This window comes from Vulpes lagopus, chromosome 16 (genome assembly GCF_018345385.1).
Source record: "Vulpes lagopus strain Blue_001 chromosome 16, ASM1834538v1, whole genome shotgun sequence".
Lineage (NCBI taxonomy): Eukaryota > Metazoa > Chordata > Mammalia > Carnivora > Canidae > Vulpes > Vulpes lagopus.
Genome location: NC_054839.1, coordinates 58,352,480 through 58,365,084, shown reverse-complemented (window position 1 = coordinate 58,365,084; position 12,605 = coordinate 58,352,480). Strand labels below are relative to the sequence as shown.

Here is a 12,605-nt window from a genome sequence, read left to right as displayed (position 1 = left end):
GCTACACGGGAGATGACAACAGTCACCTCTCAATGAAGTTGAGAGTGTCTTGCATGGGTAAAGCACTGAGGCCAGCAAGCGAGACGATCGTATTCAATTCCTATTAGCAACTACTACCAGTACAGTTGAGAGAACGCTCCATACATTTTTGTACCATGTTTTTCCTCATTTACTCTATCACTTGCATTTTCCCAGGTCACCAAAGAACCTTTATGAATATAGATATTTCACGTCATGACCCCCTTTGTGGAGAAAAAAAAAATGGAGTTATTTTCCATTCCAAAGCCAAGGATGCATATACCTTCTCCTCGAAAGAAGAAATGCTGAATCAGCAGCTGCCAACAAAGGGGAAAGGAAACAAGGGTTAATTAAGAGGAACTATTTTGGAATAAACAGCTGGATTCACAAGGGTGTGCATGAGAATGCTTTGATGCGTGCATTTAGAGAGTGAAGGATATGGAATAATTGATGGCTCTATTGGCAGATCAAAGTGTCTCAAGGGCATCACAGGCTGCGGAGTTAAACCGTTTGCACTTTTCCTGCATTTAGTGTGTGTATTTTGTGAGCATAATAATAATTTGTACGCACACAGAAGCTTTCATCTGGGGAGGAGCTCAAAGCACTTTGAAGATGTTAATAAGAAAGACCTGCTAATTAAGATTGCTTAAAAATAAAAACTCTCCCTTCAGCATGTTTACGTGGTTGCCGGGAGGATTCTGACTTCAAGAGATTTGTTATCACAAGTGAGTTAGTCCACGTTTTCTTTTTAAAACACATTGTTGGATTTAGTGTACTGATAAAAGGTCTTCTTCTGGACAGTCACGCCACACGTAACGAGAATAATTCAACAGACTATGACGTACCTGATTTGGAGAACATACTTTCACCCAGAAAATTTTGAGGTAGGGCAAAAAAGCAGTACCGTGTGGCTTATTTGGAGTCAGTTTCCAGTTTCAGACTAAACCCAGCAAAATAAGCTTAGAAGGAGGACAAAGCACTCCCAGGCCTTTCTGAAAATTATATTTGCTGAAGGAAATTCAGACAGCAAAAATCGTATGTCAGTGCATGGTGAAAAGGATGACTTAGTTAAGAATTCTCCAAGCTTCCACCTCAACTTCCCTGCATCGAATACACTGAAGCAAATCTCCACACAGATGAAGTCCACTCATGAAACCTCTCCTAATCCAGCTGTTAGAACTGGATGCCTCCCTTCCCCGCTCCCTGGGCAGGGAATGTTATTGGTTTAAAATATTATTTGCATAATGACTTAGTATTTGAGTCTTTTTTTTTTTCATACGTCAGGGATTTATAGTTTTCCCCACTAGAGAGTAAACTCCAAGTAGGCAACAATATATTTTATTTGTCTTGCTGATAGAGGGCTTAGCACAATGTATGATCCTTAACACAACATACCCATTCATAACGATTTCTTTTAATTAAGAATTTATTAGAGCAGTTTTGTAATAGAAAAAGAAATTGGGGGAAAAAAAAAGAAATTGAGGGGCAGCCCCGGTGGCTCAGCGGTTTAGCACCGCCTTCAGCCCAGGGCCTGATCCTGGAGTCCTGGAATCGAGTCCCACATCGGGCTCCCTGCCTTGAGCCTGTCTCTCCCTCTGCCTGTGTCTCTGCCTCTCTCTCTGTGTGTGTCTCTCATGAATAAATAAATGAAATCTTAAAAAAAAAAAAGAAAGAAAGAAAGAAAAAAAGAAAGAAGGAAAGAAAAGAAAAGGAAAGAAAAGAAAGAAAGAAAAAAGAAATTGGAACCAGCATAAATGTCCATCAATAGCTCAAGGATGAAATAAAATCATGGGACACTGTGTCGCTATTGAAAAGAATGAGATAGATGGAAAAACTCAGTGATCTGTGGAGTGAACAACTCAAGAAGAAGAATATATACGTTAGCGCCTCCTTTTTTGCAAAAATAAGATGGAATCAGATGGGCGGTTGAGAGATGCGAGGGATGGATAGATGGAGAGATAGATAAACTGATCAATCTTTTTTTTTATTATTATTCGTAGAAACCGGAGGCCCTGAGAACTATGAGCAAATCACCAACAGTGAATACTCCTGGCAAGTGGGACTGAGGGGAGTGGGCCGGCTGTGAGAGGGAAGTCCCTCACTTGTTACTCGGACCTCTGTATTGTCTGAAGTTTCATGATGAACAAGTATTAGGAAAATGGAAATTATCTATCGACCTGAAGTGTGGATTTGTCGGACTTGCCTTCGGCGGGGCGGATGACCTAATATCCCATATTTCTGTACTTGCAGCCGGTCTCCTGGACAGAGCCTCTGGCACTGAGCGGGCTGCAGGGGACAAAGCCTTCCTTTTTCCAGAGTAAGCATTTAGCCGGATTCAAGCTGACTCCCTTGGGCATCTTGCTGGGGCACCTTTCCAGGGCCCAGCTTTCTAAATTCAGCAGACTAATGGGCTGGGACAGATTCCCTGGCTGACTTTGGGAGTTGTCAGAATCTCTCTGGTAACTTTCCTAGGCTTTTGGTTCTCTAACGAGAGGCCAGGGGACCTTTTTCAGTTGTAAATCAGCTTCCATCAAAATTCAAACAGGAGGCCAGGCTGGCCCTGAAATCCCTCCTGCTCAGTCCCCCAGCCGCTGAGCTCTCGCTCCCCTGAAACTCCTGCCTCGCGAGATGATCAGAAATAGCCACTGGGCTCATTTCCTAAGTGGCCATCCTCTTGTTTTGACCCAGCAAGAGGGGTGTGATCTGTTTTCCACATACAGTTTGTGTGGGTTGGCTTGCTGCCAAGCGTGAGTCTCTCAACATAGAGAAAACTGAACTCTCTTTAAAGCGGGAGGACAAGAGGGAATTTATGGGAATATTACAGATTAATCCACTTTGCTGTGATCTGGCCTGGCCCATTTTTTTAGTGGGGGCTGGTGGAGGGTTAGTCTCTGGTTACATAAACTGGCCAACCATCCGGAAGAGGAAACAATACCCTCTGGTGGTAAGATTACATCCTGCACCATGTACCCTAAATTTCAGCTCTAGGCCAAGCTGCCTTCCCTACACGTGTACCACAGGACGCGGGAACATTTTTAAGTCACAGAAATCTAGACTTTCTTTTTTTTTTTTTTTTCTTAAGTTTTATTATTATTATTTTTTTACTAATCTCTACACCCTACGTGAGGTTCGAACTCACAACCCTGAGATCAAGAGTCGCATGAGCTACAGACCCAGCCAGCCAGGCGCCCCCAGGAATCTACACTTAAATAAGTCAACTCCACCTTTATCTTGAGTGTTAGTGTAGAGATTCAAAGAGTAGAATTCCCATTTCCCAATTTTGCTCTTATTGTTCCGAGTTGCTGCGTTAAACATGACGCAGATCAAAAATGATGACGTTTGCTTTTCATTCTACTATGGAAGAAAATTCCCAGCATTCTGCAAACCACAGAGCTGACGTTGATTTTTGAATATACCATTGTTTACGGTGCAGTTATTGTTGTGCTCATTGGAGGTCCCTTTTGGCTTTCCCAACGTGTCTATTGTGCGGTAAGGAGCTTTGTGGCTCCGCATATATTACTACTCTCTGCTCCCTGTGACAACATTCAGATGTGCTCATAATCATAGGTTCCGGGTTTTCTTGTTAATGTACCCACTCGGATTGTCACAGTTGGGTTGATTGCAAGGGAACATTATCACACCAGCTGCTCTGGCTCTGCAATTAGCAGGCCTGGTATGGAATGTTCTGTGTAAGCTGGAGTTCCCGTGGACTCTGGACATTTGCCTTCCTGAGTCTCTCTGCCTTTGACTTTCCCTTTGGGAATCATGCCATAAAGGTCACAGTTTCCTGTTCCAAATATTCCTTTTAGTTTCTGTTTTGTGAGAACTTTGTGTAAAGCTTTTTCCCTTGACCATTTGTCCTCCCAGGCCTCAGACTGCTTCTGAAGTGGAGAGCATTGAATAAACCCAGGATTCCTTCCTGGGAACTGGGTACTTGTCTTCGAAGAGTAGCGTGTCTTTGCAGAAGCCCGTGGCACTAGGATTTGAGGTGAGAGAAGAGAAAGAGGGCTCAGCCCATTGTTTAAAACTTTGCTTCTTGTCAAAATGCTCCTTGGCCAGCTGGTAGGTGACTGACTGTGCTGGTTTGTCTGGGATTGAGGGGTTGTCCGGGACGTGGGACTTCCAGTGGTAGAACTGGACCAGTTGGTCATACCAGTGTGGGTTTAGGACTGTATGGATCCTTTCTTTGCTCCTGTCACTCTCTCTAGGTACTTGTTCTTCCTTTGACAGCACATCGGCTGAGTGTTGTTTCTTATGCACCCTAATAAAACCCATGATGTCTGAAAATGACTACATGTTAAGGATTCAGGATATTTCAAATATGTTAACCTTGGAAAACCTTTCATCGGAGTTTTAAAATTACGTAAAAATCACATGGACATGAACTTGAGACGGGCATGCTTACACCTGTCTAAATAACAACTTATCATCACTTCTAGGCACAGAGTGAAGGTTGACTGCTAGGTGCCAAGCCTGATGCTGGCAATGGGGAGCTGAATGGATCAACAGGTAAATGCCACAGAATTACCAGCGCCAGGCGAGTGGTGTGGGAGGCTGAAGAACAAAGTGATCACCGTGGGCTGGGATACTGGGAGAGGCTTAAAACAGGAAGTGGGATGTGGAGAGAGCTACAGAAGCATCCAGAAGAAAAGGTAGACTCTAGATGAGGGGAAGGCTTTTCTAGGCAGCGGAAACGGCTGCCTAGAGATTCAGAAATGCCTGCGTGGGGCCTGCAATGGCGAGTCGCCCTGAAGCTGGGTTTTCAAACCGGATGATGGGTTTGAAGACGGTGTGTGGGACAATTCTTGTATTTCTGTACCGCTGCGTTGGCAATTACTCTAGACCCAGCGAGCCCGTCTTTACCAAACAGAGGGAGCCCTTTCTCCTCCTGTCCCTCTGCCAGCTTTTGTAGGTTAGGCCCGGCATCTCTAAAGAATGACCCAACCGTCTCAGTAAATATTTGGGGTGCAAAGAACTGGAGCATTGTCAAACTTCTGTGTGTCTATTCCACCCTTCCTCCTATTGAGTCCAGGACAGAGTAGGGCGGCTTGCGGACCGTGGCCAAGGAAGCTGTCCTTCACCTCCTTGTAAACAAGCTTTGGCTTGGAGACTTGGAGCATCGGCCCCTGCCCCCCAGTTGTCAGCAAAAGCAGTGAACGTTTGTATGTGCAACGGCTACTGGCCCCCCTTACTCTGCCCTGCTCTTTAGTGGGTTTTCAATGACCTTATCATCGATTGGACATAGCAAACTACCATGGCACCATTTTACCGAAATGACCTTTTCCTTACACAAATCCCATGTGTTTTTTGTTTGTTTGTTTGTTTTTTATGTTTTTTTTGTTGTTGTTGTTGGAAGGAAACTCTTTCAATCTGGGCAAAGACAACGGAAGATGAGTTTGTGAACCAGATAACAACCATCGACATAAATGGGACCACGGAAGACAGAGGCAAAACCAAAAACGTGCCTTGAGTGAGATGTGGGAGAAGGGGCGGGCGGAAGGTTCTCGTGCCTCTTCCACAAGCTTTCCATCTAAAACTTCCTTCTCGTGGAAAGATGAGCTTTAGCTTGTAAATTCTCCTGGGAAGTTGATACCCGTCTTTACTCTCACACTAACGAATCCACATCAGTATTTTCCCTTTTGTGAGGCATGAGGAGAGCCTTGAGTGCCTCAAGAGTAAGTGTCTGAAGATATGAGAAAATGCTGCCAAAATGGAAAGCTTAGCATCTTAAAATCAAATTTATTGCACCTAAATTTTTTTTTTGGAAATTTGTTATAGATTTTATCTGAGATGGCTTGAATCACAACAGCAATCGGTAGAACTGTCTTTTATTTTCCTTCTTTTGGATTTGTAGTTTCTCAATACCGTATGGTCTTGACCGTCCACCACCTTCCTTTCGTTGTTCGGTGTCCTTCCTTTGCTCTCAGACTCTTTTGAAAACTATTTTAAGCTGCCCCATTTCTGCTCCTGGATGTCCCCCCCTTGATTCCCGCTGGTCGTGTTTATTTATTAGCTCACAATGATTGCTTCCTTTCTCAGGTCTGGAGGGGCATGACTGTGCTCAGGTAGGACTCTGACCCTTAAAAAACATGAACACACACACACACACAAAAGACACATGAACACAAGGCGTGAATATCATTGAGTTGATGACTGTATCTATTAAAAATATCGTGAATCACTGTTCCGCTATCATTCATTTGAAAACATAGGTTGACAACTAATACGTCTATGCTGTAAAAAATGGGAGGGAAATTCCATTAGACAGTATTAATCAGGCACATTTTTTCTTTTTAAAAAACCCTACCTTTATATTTCTTTTTGTGCCTGTTGGTCCTAATCATAGCTACACCCGAGACTCCTTCTTTCCCCATTCTTCTAGTCTCCGGTATCCCTTACCCACATCTCTTTGTAAATCGTTATTATTATTTATTATTTCTTTAGTTTGCAACTGGTTCTGCCCTTGGTGGTGTCAGTTAGATCACTCTCCTTTGAATTAAGTGCTAAGGTATGGTGTCTGCAATTAGGTTAAATGTTTCCTTGGAGTGGGTCCAGTTCTTTTTATCTTTTTTGATAAGCAGTGGCTTTCAAGGTCCTGGCTGGAAGATTGTTATTTTGAATTAGGAATCCTTATCTCTACATAATTTGAACGATCCCAGACTACAGGGGCATTGCCCAGGTCCACCAGACGGCTCTCCCTTAGCGCCGTTCAGTGTGAAAGTCTAGAGAAGAACTCAGGCCGCCAGGGTGGACCGGCCGGCTCCCCGAGAACAGCCAAAGAAGCTACTCGGAGAATATTCTATCATTTATGCCAACTTAAATACCACTGCCAAGTCATACTGTTCTCTAAAAATTCAGTTAGTCCCGGTTTATGGCTCAAAGCACTTTGCATGTATCAGCCCATTAGGCCTCTGCATTCCTCTGAGTCAGAGAGCTGACAAGTGGAAATAACCCAGTTTCTGAATGTGGACTCAGAGGCACAGACGCTGCAATAACCGCACCAGGATCACTAATTCAGGCCGCTGAACAGTGTACACGTGGGACCGAGAGGGTGTCACCGTGTTCCATAGGACTGAGCCTGGTAACCTCTGCTGGTCTTCCTGTAAGTGGCGGATCTACAACCTCTGGACGCCTTGTCCCTGACCCTTGGGAGGGCGTAAGCTGACCTCAGGGAACATCAGTCACATAGGAGAGTTTTGTTTCCTGGGCCATCTTCTCTCTGAGTCAGTTTTCTTTCAGCCATGGCCAAGTGTCTGGACACTAGGACTAGAAATGCTGGAATTCAAACCTTGGCCCTACCAGTATGACCCTAGGCAACTTCCCTAACCTCTCCGTGACTCAGTGTCCTCATCTGTAAAACGATGATTAGTCATAGTGTGTCCCTCAGACAGGGTGATGCGGGGACTGAACACGTTAATTCACGCAAAGCGCTTAGAACAAGAACCTGACACATAAGGATGCCATAAACATGAGTTGCTGCTCTTGTTCTCCTCTCCTTTGGGAAGCCTTTTCAAGCTTGGGCCTCCTTCCCAAGGGGAAGTTCTCGTAGTTCCTCTTCCTATCAAAATAGCAAAGGACCCAGTAGCAGCTATTAACATTTTAGTGAGAAAGAGATTCATGTTACCTCTGCCAGCTGCTCTGCTTCTCAAGCATCGTCTCCAATTGTGGAATGAAAAACTTGATTCCCTGCTTAAGGAAGTTGGGGCACATACATGTTTTGAGGGCGTAGGGGGAGGTGGGAGATGAGAACAAGAAAACTCTCAATTGGCCTTAAAAATATCTGAAGGAACCTCCGAAGTATTTACAAGGATCATCTTTTGCTTAAGAACAAGCCCACCTACTTGACCAGAGCTCCTTCCTTCTTTTTTAGTTTTTTATTTTATTTTATTTTTTTTAGCCCCTTCCTTCTTTGAAAAGCCCTCTCCATCCATCCCTATCCTGTTCCTTCCCATCTCAACGTGAACAATGATTCCTTTACTCACCCTTAGGAATTTTTTTTTTTTTTTTTTTTTTAGGATTTTATTTATTCATGAGAGATACACAGAGAGAGGCAGAGACACAGGCAGAGGGAGAAGCAGGCTCCATGCAGGGAGTCCGATGGGGGACTCGATCCGGGAACTCCAGGATCAGGCCCTGAGCCTAAGGCAGGTGCTCAATCACTGAGCCCCCAGGCATCCCTCACCCTTAGGATTTTATCCTTCTTTCCTCTCCCTCTAGAGCAAGCCCTTTCACTGCCAGGAATGTGGGGCCTGTTTTCATGTGTCTTCTGCTCCATCAGCAAATTCTGGCCTTGGTTCTCTTTGCCTCAACCCTGCTTTGCCTTGATGACACTGCTGTGTAGACCAAAAGTGAGAAGAGTTAAACCATGAAAGTATAATTTGCATGTGCCACTTATGCCTGGTTGTCTATCAGCATAATAGTATAGAATTTATATTATTAAATACATAAAACATTGCCTTTATTAGTCTGTATTCGGAAATAACGAAAGTGTTCTCATATGCTTGGCGTTCTTAATTAGTCGCTGTCTGTAGCCTTATCATTTGATCACAGCCTTGTCCACGGTGTTTTTCCTGCCAGGCATGTGTAATTAAATACATGAAACTCAACTCCTAACCCTTTGCGACGACGTGGGGGAGACAAAGGTAAGGACCGGAGAGGGGAAAGGACCTGCAGGGGAGGGTAGATGTGAGACAAAGAACTCCCAGAGGCCAGAGATTACTTTCCCCTTGGGCCTTCCCCTCAACGTCACCACCAAGGCCATAAAAATTAATGATTCTCAGATTTAAGCTTGAGTTATCTTTGAATGACAATCGATCTTTCAAAGCCTCCCCCCCTCCTTTAAACAGAAATAGAAATGACAGTTCGTGTAGTTGTTTTAAATGACCTAAATAACTTAACAAAAACCCTGGCCAGTTCTTCTAACAGCCCTGGGCAAATCGGAGGTGGTTGCTAATTTCTTAGTCACTGTTTTCTAACGTGCCCATTATCTTTTTGTGCCCTTTGTTTAAAACTTTATTATTTGTATTAGTATATGAAATTCACAGGCACTTAAATTTTTATTCACTATCTCACCAAAGTCCTATTATACGTGTGGCCTCTGTGTGTATTCACACACCGTAACCCCAAATAACAGATTTTTAGTTCCTCTAAGCTGATCTCCTGTTAAATGTTTTCCCTGGCATTGTCAACCATAAACTCTTTAAATAAAAATCAACATCACACCTGTTGGCACAGGCACCAAATGTTGAAAGGAATGTCTTTAGTGCGCCCAACTTTAAAAGTTGCCTCTGGTTATGCTAACACGAGTGGGCTGTATACCTGACCTCACTGTAATCGGTTTAGGATATATATATATATATATATTGTGTGTGTGTGTGTTTTTAAGATTCTATTTTTTAAGATATCTCTACACCCAATGTGGGCCTCGAGACCACAACCCCAAGATCAAGAGTCACATGCTCCACCAACTGAGCCACCCAGGTGCCCCTAGGATATATAGCTTTTAATTTTGGTCCAATATGGTTTCCAAACTATGTTCCATAAATACTTGAGATCCACAGCAGACTTTTAAAAAGATTTTATGTATTTATTTTGAGAGAGAGAGAGTGAGGGGCAGGGAGGCAGAGGGAGAAGGAGAAGCAGACTCCCCATTGAGCAGGGAGCCCAATGCAGCTCAATGCCAGGACCCTTGGGGCTCATGACCTGAGCCAAAAGTAGACACCTAACCGACTGAGCCACCCAGTCGCCCTTCAACAAGGGGTTTTTGAGTGTCTTAGAAAAAAAGAGCATACACGGAATATGCTTTTGCTTCATGTCCGGGTCACCATTCCATAACCAACTACTGCTCTACGGGCAATTACGGGCAATTACGTAGGAATCTTGCCTGTGTTTGGACACATAAGATATGATTCACATTCACAAACCAGGTCATGCTTTGATGTACGTTAATATTTGCCAAGTCCTTATTATGTGCCAGCATTGACTCGGATTATTTACACTAGTCTTCCTGACCCACTCTGAGATGCAGGTGTGCTTATTGACCTGATGAAGTAGTAGACCTAGGAGATGAGGAAATCCACTCAAAGTCTCAGAGTAAAAGAAATCAAGAGAAGATTGAAGCCCTAGTATTTGGCTCCCAAGTCCATGCCCTTAAACACCCAGGTCCACTGTCTCTCTAACAGCAGCAATTGCTGCAGAACAGTCTTCCAGGAATCAAGTTTTCCCTCCGTACAGTATGTTTGGCCCCCACTTCCGACATACCCACCTTGATGAATGCGTCGTCTGATGACCATGCTTGGGCTACCACCTCCTCCCAAAGGTCAGCAAAGCTCGGGGAGGCCAACTGCAGACCCCTGCATCCCCCCAGCTCCTTCAGTTCCTGGATGTGCTGTCTACAACTGGCTGCATCTACGTCTGCAAGGGCCTTCAGTAGGGGGCCATTCTCAGTTTTTGGAAGGGGTCATTGGATCCCGAGCTCTTATTATTCCATCTTGTCAGTCTTAGCTGAGTTGCCCTGGGGCAGGGGAGATGGATTTTGCTGTGGGTGCCCTGTGGTGCTGACTGACCACATCCCTCAACCCCAAATATGGTTCACCACTGCCACTCTGAAGTCTGCAAGCAAGACCACACTGACTCCATTCCTCAAGCTCCTCTGCGCCTCATTTCCCCACGGTCTATCTGTCATGAGGACTGCTCAGTCGTCCCAGAAACCCACACCCCAGTCTCCTTCAGGTAGATGGTGTCCTTGCCTCTCAGGATTGCTCCTCCACGGACACAAATGAGATAGACAGGCTTTCTCCCCTTCTCAGACAGTCCTGACACCCTTACTTGTTCTTGGGCCTCACAAGGTATCCTATCTGTCCAATAGCAGCTTGGTCTACTGGAGGGACAGAGCAGACTTTTGGGGCGATGGATTAGGAGAAACTACGGGGAAAACTAACCCAAGTTGTCTTCTTCCCAATAACTCTAGGATTAGATCCCTCATCAGTGATTCTTACCGGTCTAAGTCAATCAGCCTATCTTGTCCTCCTTTCGCTTCAACAGCATTTCCTGTCTTTTAGGTCACTTTTCTTTGTGACCAGACACCTATCCCTCCCTCCCCCCCACCCTCCCTCCCTCCTTTCCTCCATTCTTTGATCCACTCACTGTAAAGCATTTACTGAGCCTCCCCTCTAAGGGTCTTTTCAAGCATTTGGGATTACAATGATTAATAATACATAGTGTCTGCCCTTAAGGGGCTTTTAATCTACTGAAAAGGGTTCAAAGATAAATAGGCGGTTACAGTTATCACACATCGAAATGAGTAATGTTGCCTTGCTGAGCACTGAAGGGGGTACATGTAAATGGCCTTAATCTTCCCCCTTTTCTCTTTGGGAATCAGGCATATTCCATCTCACTGTGACTTCTGACCAACCTCATTAGGCTTTTCAAGGTCTGGACTAAAGTTCAATTTATAAAAGGGAAGTGGAAAATGCTGGACTCTTTGATAATGAAACCAGCTCACTTCAGAAGCAAAAGTAACACTGAGGGAAAACATGTTTTCCAGCCTGTGTCAGCTTTTCTTCCTTTCTTTTTTCAAATGACTTATTTGGAGCACTGGAAAGTGCTAATATCTGAGTTATCAAGGCCCTTACCCTGTCAATTCAGAATATTTATCCTGAGTCGCAAATTCACTTTTCAGGCTTCAGTGGTGGGTGCATTGCAGTGTTTACAGAGAAGGATGTCTCCGAAGTACAATTATTTTGTCATGCACCTTAACTCTGAACATGCTGATGAAGCAAACTACCTTGTAGTGCTTTCTAAATGTTCTAGACCCCGTAGGGCATTCATATTTCCAATGGATCTTCACTTGGAGCACCCCTGCTGCTTCATTGTACCCTCCACAGGTTTCCCAGAATACCCTTGACTCAGACATGCTTCACTCTCCCAAAAGCAGCATTTTGTCTTTCGTCCTACTGCTTCGAAAATGTACTAAGTTAAAAGTCTTTTGGGACGCCTGGGTGGTTCAGTGCTTGAGCATCTGCCTTCGGCTCAGCATATGACCCCAGAGTCCTGGGATCGAGTCCCACATCGGGCTCCCTGCAGGGATCCTGCCTCTCCCTCTGCCTGTGTCTCTCTGCCTTTCTGTGTGTGTCTCTCATGAATAAATAAATTTATTTTATTTTATTTTGTTATCTAATTGAATTTATTTTTTTGTTTTTTTAACTTTATTTTAATTTATTTTTTATTGGTGTTCAATTTGCCAACATATAGAATAACACCCAGTGCTCATCCCATCAAGTGCCTCCCTCAGTGCCCGTCACCCAGTCAACCCCACCCCCGCCCACCTCCCTTTCTACCACCCCTTGTTCGTTTCCCAGAGTTAGGAGTCTCTCATGTGCTGTCTCCCTTTCTGACATTTCCCACTCATTTTTTTCTCCTTTCCCCTTTTAAATAAATTTAAAAAACAAAAAGAAATAAAAGTCTTTTCATTCTTGGACCCCCAATTGAGTCCGCTCGCTCGCTCTGCCAAACACCCTGATGTTTATAACAGACACCCTGAGTGTCTTGGCCCATTGTTGGCCTGACCCAGTAATGGTTCAAATACC

At 44.3% G+C, this 12,605-nt stretch overlaps 1 long non-coding RNA gene across 1 annotated transcript; it reads left to right on the top strand.

The window, feature by feature from the left end:
* Nucleotides 1-3,831: 3,831 nt before the first annotated feature.
* Nucleotides 3,832-12,111, top strand: LOC121477144. The gene is made up of 4 exons (XR_005984109.1): nucleotides 3,832-4,006; nucleotides 4,458-4,527; nucleotides 5,375-7,120; nucleotides 8,236-12,111. It is a non-coding gene; the product is annotated as an uncharacterized LOC121477144 (long non-coding RNA).
* The last annotated feature ends 494 nt before the right edge of the window (nucleotides 12,112-12,605 follow it).